This window comes from Simochromis diagramma, unplaced genomic scaffold (assembly GCF_900408965.1).
Source record: "Simochromis diagramma unplaced genomic scaffold, fSimDia1.1 OVJJ01000776.1, whole genome shotgun sequence".
Classification (NCBI taxonomy): domain Eukaryota; kingdom Metazoa; phylum Chordata; class Actinopteri; order Cichliformes; family Cichlidae; genus Simochromis; species Simochromis diagramma.
In genome coordinates, this window is record NW_024387296.1 from 182191 (window position 1) to 203062 (window position 20872).

Sequence of the window (20872 nt, forward strand, 5' to 3'; positions counted from 1 at the left end):
CCATCACAAAAAACAGTGAAGTCTGTTAAAAAACAATCTGTAAACAATATTAAATAAGTTTGTCTAATATGAGGAATTAATTCCTATTTTAAATAAACATCCCTGTGTTGAAACAGCTGCAGCTGAAGTGTTTCTTTCTATCAGAAACAGGATGCTGGACGATTGCAGAGCTGTTAGCTTCAGTTAACCACAGACCACAAACACAATGAACAAAAAGTAACACATAATAATAAAGTTTTAAGACAAAAACTCATATTTTATCAAGATTATTCTTTTCTAGCCTTAAATTGTTGACAAAGAAACAAATCAAATAAAACAACATGTTTGTAAAAGTGTGAATTCATTTAAGTAAAATGTGAAATGCTCGGACATATGCAGAGGGGGGGTAGTAAATATGCTGGACAAAGGATTTTAAAGATGGTGCTGCCTTGCAGGAGTGTTGGTGTGACAGAAGAGGATGTGACAGATGATAGCAGAGTGATTCCAGATCCAGAGTTTTTCCCTGTCAGTCAAATGTTTATCTCAGCTGTCAAAGCTGGGTGAGAAGCATCCAAGTTTGTTTCGTCTGGAGGTTTTTGCCACTGTTATCTGTTGTTTGCACTATTGAAGCTTTCTTTTCTTTTTTTCTGCCTGGCAGTTTTTGCAATTACAATCCATGGTGATGTTTTGAAAATTACAATTCAGACGCAGAACTGTTAATTTTATATATGTAAGATGTAACAACTTGAAGATAGTAACTTTTGCATGCAATGTAAGCACAAAACAAAGTAAATCATAATACATGTGTAAATAAACCAACACATGTAAAAAATGTTAAGTCTGAGTCTCACCTTCAGGTTTCCTGTTAACACATCGTCTCACCAGCAGAACCAGTAACACCAGTAGAACCACAACACAGACTGATCCAGCACATGACAACACAGAGAGAACAGGAAGAAAGCTGGATGTAGGTGGAGGTGTGGTGGTGTTTCTCTCTAAAATAAAGCAAACACAGTCATTAAGTTGTCGTCACATTGTGAATGTTGAACCTGCAGAAACACAGACAGGTGAGTGTGTCACCTGTGACAGTGATCCAGCTGGATGGAGACTCTCCATGACCGCTGATGTCACACTTGTAGAGGCCTTCATCAGACCTGGAAACATGCTGGATGGTCATGTGACCTGTAGTCTCATCCCCAATAAAGACACCATCTTTGAAAAAAGCAGCTGGGTTGGAGGGAGTGGTCTTTGTTTTACAGAGCAGAGTGACGTCATCTCCCTCCATCACAGGGAGGACAGGACTCTGCAGGATCACTGATCCACCTCAACACAGAGACAAACTACAGCATTTCATCCATTTACACACAGCTTCATCAACACTAACTCCACACACTCAGCTTACCAGCGACTGTCAGGTTAACCATGTTACTGATGGGACCCTCTCTGGACTCACACCAGTAAACTCCACTGTCATGAGGCACCATCATACTGATGTTACAGGAAGAATTAGTTGAACCAGCTGGTTTTCCCCACCCATCTCCACACTGAGTCCTCTGTTGTTTGCTTGTGTTTCTCCTCAGAGTCCATCCAGCAGAGCTGTCGTCCTCCTCACAGCTCAGAGACACAAAGTCTCCTTCAAAGAACTGAGAGCTGCTGGGACTCACAGTCAGACGAGCTGTGGGGGTTAAAAGGAAAAAAAGCAATGATCTGTTGTACTTTACATTGTGAAACATGAACCCAATCAGGTCATATCAGTGAGCATTTCTCAGGTTTAAACTGTGACAGAAGAAGGTTACTGACCTTGGTTTGTTGTGCAGCTCAGCAGTGAGATCAGAACTAAAGAGAAATGACACTCAGGTTGATTTGAGGTGAACATAAAGAACAACTCCACACAAACAGCTGACAAACTGAGGAAGCGTCCTCTTTCCAATAACTAAACCCTTTTAACTGAAAAAAAAGAAACTTAGAAACTTAAAAATAGATACAAACTACGTCAACCATCACATACCACAACATGTCCAAGTTCAGTTTCATTTCAAGGAAATTTAAAGACAGTTATTTATTGTTTACTTTCCATGTGGCTAGATTATTGTAACCATTTATATTCATGCCTAAGCCTAGAAAGTTTCCATTAACCATTCAAGACCTACCATAGAACCAAGTCCGCCAGAGCTTAATCTTTATATTTTTACATGCTGTAGTGCCATTTTTGGGATCATTTCAAGTTGCTATCCATCAATTCAACCGTTATATCCCAAATTTTAATGATATGAGTGCATAGTAACTACATAAATTGCAAAAAAATGTCGTCTTAGTTTTATTTTTGAGACACGCCAATTTTTATTTACTGCAGGAAAAATGAAAATAAATATTATAATGCAAATTTGCAAAAAACAGCATATGCATCAAAATAAACTATTCCCAGCAGTGCAATTTGAGTTCTAAGCATCCCAGAAATGATACACAAAAGCATAAAACATGACATTTAAAAACAGCAGTATAGGCTTATAAGGCCCTGAAGGTAAAAAACTACCTTTTTTGCAAAATGACATCAGATAATGGCGGACATGCGATAGTTCGCCCTGACATCTATTCCAACGTAGGAAGTGCTATGATCGAATCGGCAAAGCGTGTTTCTGGAATATTGTGTTTTTGTTGCTGCAAGGGTTTTTTATGCAATTTTTGCAAATCTATATGTGGAAGGGCAAGCTGATGGCATAAGATGTAAGTACAACTGCTCCGGTTTCATATGCAAATTTTTTTTTTATTGCACTAGCTTACGTGGTTCCAGTTCTACAGGGATTTAAAAATAGTTACGCAAATATTAGGGCCCTTCAGGAGGTCATCATCAAAGAAAAGACTCGGAAGGCTGGTGAATTGAGCAAACAGCAATCTCCAAATAGTTGATTGTGGGAGAAACGTTTTGTAACTCATCCAAGTGCCTTCTTCAGTCTCAGCTGACTGCAGGTTTCCCCAATCTTATAAACAGTACATTTGCATAATGACTGAAACCAGCCCACTGAAGGAACAATGGGCTGGGAGGTCAGTTCCTTCATCATAATTATGCAAATTCTCATGACCATTGATCAACAACCACTGATCAATGGCCATGAGTACCATTCACAGAGAGTTGGGGAATGGCTGCAATCACAGCATTGTAAGATGGCGAAAGATGTACCCTTAGGCCCCCTCCTCGATTCAGAGATGGTCTTTCCCTTTTCACGTAAATGGCCTCCTTTACTCCGCGCTCACACCAGCGTTCCTCCCTGTCCAGGATGTGTACATCCTCATCATTGAAAGAGTGTCCACTGGCCTGTAGGTGTAAATAGACTGCAGAGTCCTGGCCTGACGAGGTAGCTCTTCTGTGTTGTGCCGTCCGCTTCGCCAGAGGTTGTTTAGTTTCCCCGATGTATAATCCTGGCAATCCTCCTGCACTTAACAGCGTACACTATGTTACTCTGTTTGTGTCGGGGACCCGATCCTTGGGGTGGACCAATTTTTGGCGCAGTGTGTTCTGGGGTTTAAAAGCCACAGAGACCCGGTGTTTAGAAAAAATGCATCTCAGCTGCTCCGATACTCCTGACACGTACGGGATCACTACAGGTTTTTGCTTGGGCAGCGGTTGTCCTTCTCTCCTGGATCGGCTGGAACTTTCTTTAGGTGCCTTCCCAGCTTTGACAAAAGTCCAGCTGGGATAACCACATTTACTCAGGGCCTTCTTGAAGTGATGTTCTTCTGCCTCCCTGGCCGCTGTGTCAGTGGGGATGGTGTTCGCTCTGTGTTGTAGCGTCCTGATGACACCCAGTTTGTGCTCCAGTGGATGATGAGAGTCAAACCTTAAGTACTGATCCATATATGTAGGTTTAATGATCAAAGAACTGAACTCATGCATCAAAACGACCCCTCGGATGGAGGCAGGTGTTAGCAATAGTGATCTGACTCATCTGATGGCATGGTAGGAACCCCACATTGGTGGAGAAGGAGACACTAAGGGGCCGACCTGAAGGGTCCACTGCCTGAGGATTTGTCGACAGCTCAAGCCCCAGAGGTTCAGATTCAGGCAGCTTAGGATACTATGCTCAGGAGCAATAAGACAGGGCTGCTCAGCAGACAGTGTTGAGGAGTAACAGAATACGAACCTGGCTACGAGTCCGACACAGAACCCGACGTATTAGCCAGAGGTCCCTTTACTACGGTTTAGAGCTGCGGACCTGTTTTATATACTGCAAAAAGTGCAGCCGTACCTAATGTCAGTCCTACTGTTACTCATTTTATATTAATGTTTACAAATCTATTTGGTATAAGTATGGAAAGTAGCCTTCAGCAATAGTAATAAATCACACAGCAATAGTACATTCATGTAGTTGTAAAAAGCATGATAATATATTAAGTAATCCAAAGTATTCAGGATACGTTACTCTGATTGACTTGCATAACATTGAGTAACATAACAGAATATGTTACAAAATACATTTTGGGGCATGTATTCTGTAATCTGTAGTGGAATACATGTTAAAGTAACCTTCCCAACACTGTCAGCAGAGCATGCAGGTTTGCTGTGTCCAAATTCAGGGTCAGCATGCTTTGACGGCCGCATTTGTAGGCAATTACATCACAGCGATGCGACAAAGGCTATCCAAATTCGAAGACTGCTCCAAATGTGGGGACAAATGCGTCCTCCTTTTCCCTAGATTTGACTGATGGGTGGGGTGTATCCTTTGTGGCCCAACCTATCCCGGAATTCATAGTGCAGCCCAGCCAATTCTAATTTCCAAGCTCGTGTCAGCTTGACACCAGCAATATTTTTTTAATAAAGTTTGGATAACAAAGGTGAATAAAACTGAATAAAACATACCTAAAGCTGACAGACAGCTGCTAGCATATGTCATCCATCCATCCATCCATGCATTAATTTTCTCAACCAGTGTTTCCTCGACTCCTGAGCAAAGATAAAGAGTCAGTTCAGACCTGCAGTTGGTCCTCGTGGTGTTTGAACTTGAATTCAGCCTGATTTGTTTTTCATGTCTTCTCCTCCATCATCAGTTATCAGGAGAGCAGACAGTCAAAGTACAAGAATTCAAACAAACACAGAGATTCTACTTACAGAGCAGACACAGCACAGATGTTTCCTTCATCGTCCTTCTCACTCATTTGAGCTTTTTTTCATTTCTCTCACTGACACCAAGTAAAGCCCGCCCTCTTCCTCTGTGTGTGTGTGTGGACGTCCCCCTCAGTGAGAGAGGCAGATATGAGCTGAAACACAGGAATCAAACCAGGGACGCTGCTGTTATGGAGCTGAACTGGAACCATTCAGACACTGAGGCCCTCTGAACACATTTTAATTACAGCTGTGCAGAGACACACTGATGACTGACTGGAACACTATGATTCACATTTTACATGAACACCATCCTCACACATGGTTTATATATGGCCACTAGAGGGAGATGTTGGACTTTAAACACTAACATGGATACAAGCAGATCAACAACGATGTTGTCATAGTTTGATTAAAAGACATTAACATAATAAATATGTCTGTATCTATTGAAAATACATTTTTTAAGGTAAATGGTCTGTATTTGTATAGCACTTTACATGTTCAGTCATCCACCCATTCACACACTGGTGATGGCCAGCCGCCCTGGGGTGCACTGACAGAGGCGAGGCTGCCGGACACTGGCGCCACCGGGCCCTCTGACCACCACCAGTCGGTGAAGTATCTTGCCCAAGGACACAACGACCAGGTCTGTCCGAGCTGGGGCTCGAACCGGCAACCTTCCGATTACAAGATGAACTGCCAACTCTTGAGCCACGATCGCACCTCAGTGTCACTGTGGATAAAGATTCTCTTCATTTACACATATTTTTGAGATGGTACTTAAATAAGTTGTGGAGAGTGTGAGTGTTACAGAACTTTTTGGATTTTCAAATTTATGTGTTATTCTGACATTCAGGAAATCCTGTTTTGTGCTCCTCCCTGCTCCCATTTCTAAGGTCATAACATGGAAACTATGTGTTGGCAAATGTTTAGGCAGGTGTTGTTTGTGGTTTGTTGATGTGATTTCAAAAAGTAGTGCACTTTTCACCAGAGAATAATTACACCATGTTTGACGAAACACACAGCCAACAGAAAGATCTCTGACTTTAAGTCACTTGTGATTGAAATGGTTATATTTAGACATGTGCTTCATGCATCTGCTCTAATAACATATGAACAAAGTGCTCAGCAGTGCACTGGATGCTAGAGGTGTTTTTAAACATAAAGTGATTCCAGGAAGAAATTCCATCCATCCTTTTTCTTCCACTTATTATTGTAGATGGCAAATACAATACATTTATGGAATTATTCAACTTCTAAAATACTCTCGGTCAATCATATCACATCTTTAAAAGTTACTTGCAGCTCTCTTTATATTACTTTAGCAAATCACAATCTATTTTACGCCAGCGCTGGTCCAGTTGAAGAAGATGGTGTGAGTTTAAAACATAAGCTTGAATATCAGTGTGTGTGAGTGCTGTCCATGGTGCTGATCAACAGCTGGACTATCACAAGCTGAATGGACTCAGGCCCAGACTCTCTTTAGTAATACAGTGGGTTTATTTACAAGTTTGTGGTGCAACAATAGCCCAACACAGTAGTGATAAACCCCATTTCCTGCTCCACGTTGCCATTAAGTAATTTGGAGAGTGATTTATTATTTGCAGAGCTAAAATTCAATGTATTCAGAAAAAGTACACCATATAAGAAACAATTAGTCTTTGTATCACAAGACAGAATCATGACCTAAAACTACGATGGAGCTCTGATAATCTACATATAGTTATAGACATGCAGTATAATTTGGTGGAAGCCCCTTACTGCCTTCATGACTTTGTTAGACGCCCCTGCTGCCACTCTGGGAACCATTATTTTGGTAAAAAGCAGTTAAACACAAATGACTTCAGGAGTCAATTGAAAGATATCACACTGTCAAAGTATTGTCATGTGAAAAGCAGCTGCTTTGCTTCGAGCTGGAATGTAAATGTGTCTCTCTATCAATAGCATAGATAATTGTGATATTTGGCTCGAACTCTATTGAATTGCTCAGTGTTACCAGTAGATGGCAGCAGACTTTATATGTGACTCATTTCCTTTTAACCACACGAGGAAAATAAGTGAGAGCAAAGATTTATTATTCACACGCAGAAATTAAGTAGTAGCTGAGGGAACAAGAACAAGGTGCTTGAGTCATACTTAAATATAAACAGTGAAGCTCTGGCCATGAAACACATTAACATATCTATATTCTTTGTCACTGCAGCAAAATACACATTTAAATTTTCAATTAAAAATATATCCTCATGTGGTTTTTGAAGTTTTGAATCATTTTAGTTTATATCAGCGAAAAATTAATGTGTGGATGTCTTCTGGTCTCAGGTGCTGGGGGCCAGTTAGAGACCAGCAGCTGGACGTCTGTGGTTGGACTTCACTGAAGAGTAGATGGCGTCTGGCTCTGGTTTAAAGTCTGAACACAAACACACACATTTCAAACAACAGGAAACACCATTATAAACTTCATAGTTCTTGTTGACTTTGTTGAAAGATTTAGTCACATTTCTAAATGTCCTGTGATAAACTGGTGTAGCCGACCTCTCACCATGAACAGCTCCAGCTTCCATGTGAAACAGTGAAGCAGTAACAGTGAGCAGTGGTGCAGCACCTGTGTGAAGCGAGGTGCTTCACAGCCGTGTCAGAGTGAGCAACTAACAGGCCCACAACATTGTGAACAAGTATGAGAGTGAAAGTGGGCTCACATGTGGGTTTATTTAGTGTGACGTTTACGTGATATATTTAAAATACTAGATTTAAGTCTTAAGTCACATTGATATTTGATTTGATTAACATTGTAGCCTGTACACTGGTGTAAAATCGGTCTCTTTAGGACATGGCTGTCTAAGTTAATGAACAACTGGTGAAAATATAACTTTGATTTATGTGTTATTAATTAATACATTTAATGATTTTAAAGGGCTTTTTATTTGTCTGTATATATTATTTAACAGGCTGATTTTCTATACATTTTGATATGATTTAAATTTCAGAAAATGTTCAGTCGTTGTGTTAAAGAGTTGTCTGGGTCAGCTCTTTAGACCTGTTTTAATTTAACTGCCAAGCAAGTGTGCCTAATATTAATGTTGGTGTTTGGCCTCTGCAAACATTAGAACGTTTTTTTTGGTATGTACTTTTCATAGAACCAAAACTGGGGTACCAAGCTTTAGACACAGCATAGACCAGTTAGACCACAGCTAAAAAGACTGTGTGCAGATTGACCTATGTATGTAACGTTTGTAAATAGCTGTAGCTTTTCATGGTCTTTCTTTTTCCATTTCTCGATGCTTCTGCTGAGAAACAAATGACTAGCTGATGATGACCAACCAGAGAGCTGGCACCTTTTTCAGTGCAGGCTGAGACTTGACCACAGTGCAAGTTCTCAAAATATAAACAGTGTCATTGCCCACACCAGAACAGAGACGTGTCATCAGCTTCAAACTAAACTACAGGAAGTAGCTGCTGTGGTGTTAGAACTCTTTTTATGCCCTTCATATTAACAACACTTTCACCCTGATAACAAACTGTGTGCACTGAAGCCAGAGAGCAGTATAACTGAATTTAATTGAAATCAGATTTGTTTATATAGCGGCCGCTCACAAAAACATGAATACACTGATGCAGACCTCTGGATGAGCGTGGCCCAAAGAAAATTGCAGATGTTTCATATTTGTACTCCCTCCAAGAGGAAGTGCAAACACTGGGATCTCATTAACGTGGACAGTGGAGTCTGATGATGCTTGCTTGGAGTAAAAGGGGAGGGGCAACGGTTATTGTGGTGATGATAAATGGTAAATGATTCTTATATAGAGCTTTTCTACACCGAGCACTCAAAGCACTTTACACAACTTGCCTCATTCACCCATTCACACAAACACTTTTTCCCTATGATGTTTCTATTTGTGTGCTTCTATCTAACATTCACGCACATTCATACTCCAGTGGATGCATCAGGAGAGCAACTTAGGGTTATTATCTTGCCCAAAGTTATTTGGCATCCAGACTGGGGATCCAGTCCTTCCACCCAACCTTCTGATTAGTGGGCGTCCTCCTCTACCATCCCAGTCTTAAAGTGTGGTCAGTCTTATCAATGAGATCTCTGAAGTTGTTTGGTCAAAATATTTGTGGAATTTGTTTTATATTAAATGGTCATATTAAATCAATGAGTTTATGAAGGCAAGTCTTTAACCTATAATCATATTATTGAATCCATATTTGAGGACAGGGGTTTTATCAAGGAAAATGGTTTCACAGTTTTGAATATGCAAAGTGTTTATGCACACTTTGTTGTTCAGGGAAACAGAGTGATGAGGATCAACGGTCAAAAGACGTGAATCCCTGCCTGTATATGTTATAGATTGAGTCTAAGGTATATCAAAGTTTGTATGACTAAACTTCAGGTCTGCATTTTACACAGCTGACCATCAAATCCTGATCAGAGGCTATGTGATTGGTGGTCATTTTAGCTACAGCTTTAGAATTTTTACTCTCTCTACTTGGGGCTTTGTATCTAACGTAGCCATTAGCATATGACCTTAAATCAAGGTCAAGGTCAAGCTTATTTATATAGCACATTTCCAAAAGCTCAAGCTGCACAAAGTGCTTTGCAAACTAAAATGCAACTAAAAAAGTAAAATGTACAACAATGTTGCAATTAAATATAAAAAAGAAGACAATAAAACAATAAGACAATAGAAAGAACTAAAACAACAATGTGTGGGTTACCTCGTGCTGAAATCCAACAAATGTGCAGATCTAATATTTAGAGGCAGACTATTACAGAGTGTGGGACCTGCCACACAGAAGGCTCTGTTTAGACCATGGAATAGATAACATAAGTTTGGAACTGGACCGCACGGTTCTCTCTGGAGCATAAATAAATAGGAGCTCGAATAGGGAAGAGGGGGCTCAGCCTTTTAGATCAAAATCAAGGTGGGCCTGCAACTGTATATAGATCACTTTCTCCAGAACTCTTGAAAGAAAATGGGAGCGTTCCATCCATCTACATTTTTACATGCTCCACAGTGTCCTCAAATAACTTTATTTTTAATAAGCCATAAAATGTCTGTGCACAGAATCAAAAGCTCAAACTTTTCTGAAGTATGAGATAAAGCATTTCATTAAAAAACAACAACAACATCTGTACAACCATTAAAGAATCTTGTAACAAAAACACCCAGAATTACCTCGAGTTTGATTGGTTGATATTTGGATGTCACCATACGTGATGTCATCTTCTACAGGTTCATCTTGATCTGGTGAAATGATCCAAATTCAACAGCAACATGTTTTACTTAAAAACTCTAAAGTTAGGATTTTAATAAAAAAAAAAAAGAAGATATACAAAGAAATATTCGTAGATTTGTACAATGTTGAGTTACTTCCATGGGGATCAAACATCAATGCAAAACCATCAAATCATTATTGATGTAAAGACTATAACATGTAGATTAACATGAACTTCAAATCTAAAATCAAAAAGTCTGAGTCAGTCTCACCTTCAGGTTTCCTGTGAACACATCGTCTCACCAGCAGAACCAGTAACACCAGTAGAACCACAACACAGGAGGATCCAACACATGACAACAGAGAGAGAAGAGGAAGAGAGAGTGGTCGAGGAAGAGTGATGGAGGTGAAAGCTGGAGCAGAGGTGGATGTAGGTGGAGGTGTGGATGTAGGTGGAGGTGTGGTGGTGTGTTCCCCTAAATAAAGCAAACACAGTCATGAAGTTGTTGTCACATTGTGAATGTTGAAAGCTGCAGAAACACAGACAGGTGAGTGTGTCACCTGTGACAGTGATCCAGCTGGATGGAGACTCTCCATGACCGCTGATGTCACACTTGTAGAGGCCTTCATCAGACCTGGAAACATGCTGGATGGTCATGTGACCTGTAGACTGCTTCCTGATGAGGGAGCCATCTTTATAGAAAGCAGCTGGGAGGTTGGAGGGAGTGGTCTTTGTTTTACAGAGCAGAGTGACGTCATCTCCCTCCATCACAGGGAGGACAGAACTCTGCAGGATCACTGATCCACCTCAACACAGAGACAAACTACAGCATTTCATCCATTTACACACAGCTTCATCAACACTAACTCCACACACTCAGCTTACCAGTGACTGTCAGGTTAACCATGTTACTGATGGGACCCTCTCTGGACTCACACCAGTAAACTCCACTGTCTCGTTCAACGATGTAACTGATGTCACAGGATAAATTAGCAGATGTTCCCCATCCATCTCCACACTGAGTGATGTTTCCTGTGCTTGTGTTTCTCCTCAGAGTCCATCCAGCAGAGCTGTCGTCCTCCTCACAGCTCAGAGACACAAAGTCTCCATCAAAGAACTGAGAGCTGCTGGGACTCACAGTCAGACGAGCTGTGAGGGTTAAAATGAAAAATATTTGATTTGTTATATCAAATATTTTTGTTAAAACGTTTATAATTCTGTGATTAATGCTTAATTGAATCAGTTTTATATTTGAGATCAGGCTGCAGACGTGGACGCGCCAAAAAGAAGACAGTGAAAGTACACCCTGAGGGAAGACGATGAGAAAAAAGAACTCCACCCATACTGAGCTCCTAGAGGAAAACAAATTGAGAACAGAAAAAGATCTCGGCACAGAAAGGCAAATGAATCTTCATATTTTAACACCATAGAATCACATGACAAACAGTAGGGGTGGGTAAATGGGATGAGAGTGAGCCGGTGTAGACAGCAGCATCCCTGCACTTGTCCAGTCAATCCACCATCGAGAGAGGGTGTCGGAGGCATTTGGAGGGGGGAGGGCGGATGAGTGTATATGTGTGTGTTTGTGTGCGTGTGTGTGTGTGTGTCCTGTGTTCAGCTGAGAAAGTGTCCCTTTCAAAAGCAAAAGTAAACAGTCTTGCAGCGGGCGCAGGTGGCCTTGAAACATGTGGCACAGAGAGTCTAAACACAGTCCCGTTATTAAGGAGAAGAATTTGTTGTTAGAGCCTTCTGGCAGCGACATGGGAGAAATTATGGTTGTTTGGGTTTAGTGCAAACAAACTGCATCACATTTTTACAGCTGATCTCATGTCCGTCACTGGTCACCAGGTCTGTAAATTTCCAGTCGAAGAGTCGTGTTATTCCTTGGTTTCATGTGTCAGCAGCTCTCTTGGTTTTGGTTTCTGTAGTATTCCGAGCTTTTACTGAGTCCGAGTTCTCGTGTTTGCCACGTGTGTATATTGTTGTTTGAGTTCTTGTGCCGTGTTTCCCCTCGTGTTTTGTGCTGTTATGTTTATCTGTGTTCCCCCACCCAGCTCCTCTGTGCACTTCCTGTTTTACTGTGATAGTATTAATAGTCAGTGTACTCAGTTTTGCATCCTCCCTTTCTCCTCATGTGTAATTATCCTCAGCCGTGTCTCCCAGCTGTTCCCTCTTTGCCCTGTTGACCTTCTGTATTTATTGTCTGTGCTTGCTTCTGTTCATTGTCACGCCATTAACTTCCATAGCCTCAGACCTGCTGTGTGTTTTAGTTCTAGTTCAGTTTCTAGCCCTCCTAGTTTTGTTCTGTTTTTGACTTATGCCTGCAATAATGCAGTGGACCTCGAGTTTAAGTTCTGCCTCTACGAGTCTGCATATTGGGTCCTTTTCCTGCCTGCATACAGACATGACAGTCGTGAGCTTCTCCAAGATCTTTCCATTTTATGTTCAATAAGCACCGTCTACGTGCTCATGGCCCTCCCCATCGCTTCAATCATAGCGGCTAGCCTTGTGGAGTTTTGAACAGCCATAAGAGCTTTCTTTAATATCAGTAAGCCAGGGCCGAGCCAGCTCCGATCAGCAAGAACCCTGTTATCACGGTTCAGAATAGGTATACATCTTCTATGTCCTAAATTGACAGTCCCACCACGCACACGCCAGTGCTGCCACCCATCCATCGTGTATCCGGCAGAAAACATCCCACCAGGACAATTGGGCTCTCCCAAACTCAGGCTTGTCGTCCATAAAAAGGTGTCAATCGCGTTCAGAGACCAGTTGATATAATCCATGTTTTTTAGGGTTTAGAGAACAAGAGAGAGTCTCTCTGAGGGTTAGAGTAGACAAGACTAGACAAGGACATGAGTAGCGCAAACAGGGAAGATAAGATGAGCGGCAGGGAGAAAAGATGCGACTGAATCCATCAAGAGCCAAGAGCCTAGAGTTTCATGTGTGACAGAAGAAGGTTACTGACCTTGGTTTGTTGTGCAGCTCAGCAGTGAGATCAGAACTAAAGAGAAATGACACTCAGGTTGATTTGAGGTGAACATAATGTAGCCAATCTATCATATACTTATACTGATGTAGACCGGGGCCCTGGGTTCTTTTCTCTTAATACAGTATGTATTTAAACTCAAGATGGTGTAACTTAAATTACCCCCAGAAAATCAAAATTCCCTAGGGTCAATAATGAGACCGACATATGAACTACTTATAGCTCCTGGGCTGAGTGCCCCGGGCACAACCCATATGTTCTGCAGCTGTTCCTGACATCTTCTGTTCTGAGTTCTGGTTACTTGACTTTATAGAAATACTACACACCATGAACACAATGAATACACAGTATTTAAACTTGAATGTGTCTGTTAACTGATATTACAATATAAATATTATTATAAGTATTGTACAGTGTAGCAGCAAATTTAAATGCAACTTTAAATGTAACTTTATAACTTTATAACATTTATAGAGTTGGTTATGTGCCCCTTTGGTAGTTACGTGTTTTGATATTTACATGTTATGTTTACATATGCATGTTCAAAGCAGTAATAAGTATGTGTTATATCTACCTAGTTGTTTTCCCTGCATTGATCTGAGTATAGCTTCTGAGAGGCCAGTCAAGTATTCATGAGGGTGGTAAACAGGAAGTGTTGGGTTGTTGTTGCTGTGTGCTGAGAGCAATGAGGCTTCTAAAAACGTTATCTGTCTCCATCTTGCTGTTTCTAATCATTCAGAGTGATTCCAAACCGCATAGCAAACCCTCACGTTACAGGTAATATACAAAATTAAAGTCCACTTCTCTCTTGTTGATCAACTGAAATGTTCCCACTTATTTTAAGCTGAGAAAACAATATAACAGAAAAGGAGCTGGAGAGCTGGAGATCATTATGACCGTATGGTTGCTTCGCTCCATCTGGAGAAAACAAAATAAAACAGGGTGGTACTTTGGAAAGTCTGGTGTCCAGTAGAGGGGACTCCAGTAACCTGGCCCGGGCCAAGAAATGTCCTGAGAGAGCAACTATCTTGAAGCTAGTTTACTAGCTGTACTAGCTGTTCAAAGTCCGCTCGCTCTGCCAAACAGCCACTCACTTTATCAACAAGTAGCAAACTTCGGTGCAGCAGCGTTCAGGTCGACATTCGCTGCTTTGCAGTGTCTAATAGTTCAGCTACAGGAGTCCACTCTCTTTTGCGTAAGCTCCTCTGATTGTCTCCCTTTGACTGCTCTGACACAAAAACGTCTAAACTTGTGTCTAGTTCACTTCTACTGGGACAAAACTGCAAGTAACATGTTTATTTTTAGCACCTTTAGTTTTTTTTAACAAAATAAATAATAAAATTAAATAAATACACTCTTATATGCTTGATATTTTAACCATGAACTTAAAATGTCATCACACAACAAAGCATGTTATTAACTCTCTTTCATTTTGTAGGATTAATGTGTTATGAACTGAATATTTGCAGCAGTTTCCCATTTTCTTTTGTTTGTTTGTTTTTTGGCTACAATAAAGAACAACTCCACACAAACAGCTGACAGAACCACAAACTCGTCTGTGTATTATATATTTATGAGCTCGTTTTTTATTTAATGTCAGTAACATGTTTCAATAAGGTTTGGACAACAAAAGATTGAAAAAAGTAAATTCCATAAAGTCATGTGTCCACTGTGCAGCTGTGTTGATATAATGAGTGAATGATTTGATCTTTTCACTGCCTTCTGTGTTTCCTCGACTCCTGAGCAAAGATAAAGAGTCAGTTCAGACCTGCAGTTGGTCCTCGTGGTGTTTGAACTTGAATTCAGCCTGATTTGTTTTTCATGTCTTCTCCTCCATCATCAGTTATCAGGAGAGCAGACAGTCAAAGTACAAGAATTCAAACAAACACAGAGATTCTACTTACAGAGCAGACACAGCACAGATGTTTCCTTCATCGTCCTTCTCACTCATTTGAGCTTTTTTTCATTTCTGTCACTGACACCAAGTAAAGCCCGCCCTCTTCCTCTGAGCACCAGCTTTCTATTGGTTCAAATAGAGTGAGTGGTTTGTGTATGTGTGTGTGTGTGTGTGTGTGTGTGTGTGTGTGTGTGTGTGTGTGTGTGTGTGTGTGTGTGTGTGTCCCTCAGTGAGAGAGGCAGATATGAGCTGAAACACAGGAATCAAACCAGGGACGCTGCTGTTATGGAGCTGAACTGGAACCATTCAGACACTGAGGCCCTCTGAACACATTTTAATTATAGCTGTGCAGAGACACACTGATGACTGACTGGAACACTATGATTCACATTTTACATGAACACCATCCTCACACATGCTTTATATTTGGCCACTAGAGGGAGATGTTGGACTTTAAACGCAAACTAACCAGTCATGTTAGATGGTCACTGTGTTGATATGTAGATGTTAATGTAATGATAAGGTTTACCAGCAGGGGGCACTGTATTTAAGAAAGCTCATGAATGCCTCCAGGGGAGCACATGAAAGAAGACTGGTCTGTGGTGTGACATAAGAATGGTGTTAATAAAATGTTTGGGGCAGTAGCTCGCAAAGCAGAAGTGGATGCTGTGTTATTTTGAACGAACGCTATGAAGACAACACATGGTACCAGGAGTAAAAGTGACAGAGTGGAAGCAATAGCAGTTCAAAGTTCTGTTTCAGATGGAAAGTTTGAAGCCACCGAAAGGACTGAAACTGGTGGGGAAAGTGAACAGCAACTGGCGGTGTTTTAAGCAGCAGTTTGAGCTGTATATGGCAGCCATGGGACTGGACTCCAAACCAGATGCCAGGAAAATTGCATTGCTGCTCACGGTACCTGGTCCTCAAGCCACTGAAGTCTTCAACACATTTGAGTTTGAGGAACTTGGTGACACGTTCACATTTTACATTAACACCATCCTCACACATGGTTTATATATGTGGCCACTAGAGGGAGATGTTGGACTTTACATACTAACATGGATACAAGAAGATCATCAGTGATGCTGTCATAGTTTGATTAAAAGACATTAACATAATAACTTTTTTATTAAGTATAAACACACTGTATTGAATGAAAAAGTTGTATTTGAGGTCACTGTTGATAAAGATTCTCTTCATTTAAATATGTGTTTTGGATGGTAATTAAATAAGTTGTGGAGACTGTGAGTGTAAAAACTTCCGTGGTTGAGTAATGAAATTTATAACAGAGAATAATTGCATCATGATTGATGAAACACACAGTTCACCTAAAACTGTTGGAAGTGACAAAAATGTATTTGACATTCTGTCACATGTAATAGATGGTAATGTTTAGACATGTGCCTCATGTATCTGCTGTAATAACATATGAGTTATTATGTTGCTCAGCAGTGCGCTGGATGCTAGAAGTGTTTTTATAACATAAAGTGATTCCAGGAAGAAATTCCATCCATCCATTTTTTTCCACATATCCAATTTTTGCCATGTTGAAGATGGCATATACAATCCAATCATCCATCCATCCATTTTTCAGGGTCGTGGGGGGTGGAGCCTATCCCAACTGTCTTAGGGCGAGAGGGCGGGTACACCCTGGACAGGTCTCCAGTCTGTTCCAGGGCTCAAATACAATCTATTTACAGAAACATTTAAGTTGTAAAATACTCTTTGCTAATCATATTACATATTTAAAAGTTATTTGCTTTATGTTACTTTGGCAACTCACAATCTATTTTACGCCAGTGCTGGTCCAGTTGAAGAAGATGGTGTGAGTTTAAAGCATAAGCTTGAATATCAGTGTGTGTGAGTGCTGTCCATGGTGCTGATCAACAGCTGGACTATCACAAGCTGAATGGACTCAGGCCCAGACTCTCTATGTTTTTTTTTCATTAAAACATATTTACTGAACACTTCTAAGTGTGCTATATACTGAACTTATGGATTAGCACTGTGCTATCACTCTAGTATCAATCTAATATCAATAGCAGCGTTGGCATCAATCATTTCTGCTGTAACTCACTGAGGTGTAGCAGGAGGGGCTCTGAGCTGGTTCAGGAGATGAGTCTGTCCAGTCTGAGTCACATGTTCATCAGTTTGTAGTTCATCTCTAAACACTTCAGCTCTTTATGTTAAAACTCTACACTGCGAATGTTTCCCAGGTGGAGTAACAATAAATGAACACTCAGTAAGGTTAACAAAATAAAATAAATTTATATTAATTATTACCAAAGACTTTTCAAGATGTTCTGTTTTTATTTGACCAGTTTAAATAATAAATTTTTAAAAAGCCATGTCAGCAGCTGCCTGGTTTCAGTGTGACTTACTGTAAAACATCAAAGTAAAATCTCTCTGTCTGAGATGAAGCTTTGCTGCATTATTTAAAGCCGTTGAATTGTTTCTGCTGCTGTGGTTTAATGCTTGTTTTCTTTTCTGCAATGAAAAGATATGTGGGTCGGTTAGCCACGACCAAGTCAGATTTTCCATCAGACATCTCGGTGAAACCCACAGAACCACACGAGCAAAATAAGTGAGAGCAAAGGTTTATTATTCACGCAGAGAAATTAAATAGTTGCTGAGGGAACAAGAACAAGGTGCTTGAATCATACTTAAAATATAAAAAGTGAACCTACTGTGTCCATGAAACACATTAACATATTTATACTGTTTTTCACTGCAGCAAAATACATTTAAAACTTACTTAGATAAAATCCTCATATGGGTTTTGAATTTTTGAATCATTTTAATCTTAATCCATGGAAAATCAATATATGGATGTGCTCTGGTCTGAGGTGCTGGGGGGACCAGTTAGAGACCAGCAGGAGGACAGCAGTGGTTGGACGGGTGGACTACTTCAGTAAAGAGTAGATGGCGTCTGGCTCTGGTTTAAAGTCTGAACACAAACAACAACAGGAAAAATGATTACAAGCTTTCTAGTTCTTGGTGACTTTGTTGAAAGATTTAGTCACATTTCTAAATGTCCTGTGATAAACTGGTGTAGCCGACCTCTCACCATGACCACCAATCAAAACTGGGGTACAAAGCTTTAGACACAGTACAGAGCAGTTAGAGCGCAGCTAAAAAGACTGTGTGAAGATTAACACATGTATGTAACTTTTGTAAAAAGCTGAAGCTTTTCATGGTCTTTGCATTTCTCAACACTTCTGCTGAGATACAACAGCTACCCTAACTAGTTGAAGGTGCACAACCACAGATCTGACACCTTTTTCAGTGCAAACTGGTGCTTCACCACAGGGCAAGTTCTCACGATATGAACTCTGTGCTTGGGCAAACCAGAACAGAGAAGTGTCATCAGCTTCAGACTACAGGAAGGAGCTGCTGTGGTTTTACATGCAGAACATTTTTAGTGGAATTTGTTTTATTGTAAATGGTAAATGGCCTGTATTTGTAAAGCGCGTTACACATTCAGTCAATCTACATTGTAGCCACAGCCACCCTGGGGCGCACTGACAGAGGCGAGGCTGCCGGGCACTGGCGCCACCTCTGACCACCACCAGTAGGCAACGGGTGAAGTGTCTTGCCCAAGAATACAACGGCCGAGACTGTCCAACGGCGTGAACCGGCAACCTTCCGATTACAAGGGGAACTCCCAACTCTTGAGCCACGATCACCTCTTGCATTAAAATATCTTATTAAAGTAACCTGTGCATGAAGGAAACTCCTTAACCTACTACTATATTATTTAATGTAAATATGAGGACAGGGATTCTGGGTAAAAAAAAAAAAAGACAATAGGAGAAAAATATAAAGGTCAAGGTGTTGAGACCTGCACAAACAATTAACCAGTGAACAGTTTAGGAGCTTTGGGCAGGTTTCAGTTTTGAATATGCAGGTTGTTACTGTACGCTTTGTTGTTCAGGAAACCTCAGCTATGATGATCCGTATTTATTGAATATTATTAGTTTATGTTGCAAAGACAAAAATCTCTGATTGTATATTATAGATTCAGTCTAACGTATATCAATGTTAGCATTACTAAACCTCAGGTCTGCATCTTACACAGCTCACCACCAAATCCTGACTAAAAGGTGCTTAGTGGTAATTTTAGCGACAGCTTTTTACAGTATCTACTTGGGGCTTTGTATCTAATGTGCCCAGAAGCTTACAATCTTCAGTCACTCATTCTCCTTTAATACCATGTTACACATCTCTCTAAATCCTGTTTGATTTTTGTTTGCATTGTTATGTCAAACTGAGAAATATCAGAAAACTGAAGTCTGAAGTTTTTAAACAGGAGCATCAGATGCTCGTTCATGTATCAACATCTGTAATTCTTGGATTTGTCCACTCAGTAAATCTGTCCTGAATCACCTGCAGGTTATTTAAAATGCTGTCAGACAGACAAACTCATATCATTGCAGACAGGAGACAAAGAGAGCAGCTGTACCTCTCATCTGTGATCTGGTTTTCTGGTCTTTGATGATGATTCGACCATAACTGATGTCTTCTGTTCTCACTGCCGAGTAGATTACTGCTGCATCACTGTCTGCACAACAAAACACACAAAATGTTGGTCTAACATAAATATGAAGCAGTAAAGTCATTTAAACTTTGAGTAAAGCTACATATGTTAAATTGAGTTGAGCTAATTATAAAAGGAAATTATGAATAAAACTATAGTAAGTTTACTTAATGTGAATATGAATTATTTATTTCTAACGCCTGATAGAGAAACACCTGCAGGTAACTTTAAAAACAATCATAAACAGGAAACTGTACGACTGCAGAGGTGTTAGCTTGTGTTAACCACAGACAACAAACACAGAGGGCAGTGTGCAAAGAGCAATGCTCAATGAGCACAGAGTGAAATTTTACAGACTTACAAAAAGCATAATCAAAATGACTGAGTTTAATAAATTTGAATAAAGGAAACAAATCAACTGAAAAAAAATGTGACATTAAAGCCGTGACATACAAAGATGGACTCTGGAAAAATTACTACAGGGTTAAACTTTAGTATCAATTTAAAAGAATTTTTATTTTTCTATTACAATGCCCAGTTGTACGCTTCTGATTGTCCCTCACATGCTTCATAATAACCTCATAAAAAAAAATTTCATGGGACATATAATGTCTATCAATATAATCAGAACTTCATATTTCTTAAAAGTAGAATCAAACAATCACAAATAAATCTTGCAACCCCAAAAACCCCCAGATTACCTTTGTTTTGTTTTTTTGGCTGTTGATGATTTGATATTTTGACATCACTGTACAAGATGTCATCTTCCACAGCTTCATCTCGATCTTGTGAAATTATTAAAATTTAAAAAATATTTAAAATCACAATTATTCACAGTGAAAAGTCCAAATAAAAAAGAAAAAACTAAACGGTTTTACATTTGTAATGTGAAATTACAATTAAAAAAAAATCATCAAATGATAATACACATAAATAGTATAGCATACAGATTTACATAACCACATATAAAATTCAAAAGTCTCACCTTCGGGTTTGCTGAGAACACATCGTCTCACCAGCAGAACCAGTAAAACCAGTAGAACCACAACAGATATTGATCCAAGACATGCCAACACAGAGAGAACAGGAGGAGGTGTGGTGGTGTTTCTCTCTAAAATAAAGCAAACACAGTCATGAAGTTGTCGTCACAT

The 20872-nt window shown here is 40.0% G+C and overlaps 3 long non-coding RNA genes across 3 annotated transcripts; all 3 read right to left on the reverse strand.

Annotated features, from left to right (window-relative positions):
- Positions 1-1626: 1626 nt before the first annotated feature.
- On the reverse strand, positions 1627-5119 carry LOC120716501. The gene is made up of 3 exons (XR_005691951.1): positions 5084-5119; positions 4835-4918; positions 1627-1815 (listed from the first exon to the last, which is right to left on the reverse strand). It is a non-coding gene; the product is annotated as an uncharacterized LOC120716501 (long non-coding RNA).
- Positions 5120-6384: 1265 nt separating this feature from the next.
- Positions 6385-10745, reverse strand: LOC120716511. Its single transcript, XR_005691961.1, has 3 exons — positions 10570-10745; positions 10258-10326; positions 6385-7487 (listed from the first exon to the last, which is right to left on the reverse strand). It is a non-coding gene; the product is annotated as an uncharacterized LOC120716511 (long non-coding RNA).
- A 7194-nt stretch (positions 10746-17939) lies between these two features.
- Positions 17940-20509, reverse strand: LOC120716504. Its single transcript, XR_005691954.1, has 3 exons — positions 20423-20509; positions 19647-19745; positions 17940-18131 (listed from the first exon to the last, which is right to left on the reverse strand). It is a non-coding gene; the product is annotated as an uncharacterized LOC120716504 (long non-coding RNA).
- Between the last annotated feature and the right edge of the window lie 363 nt (positions 20510-20872).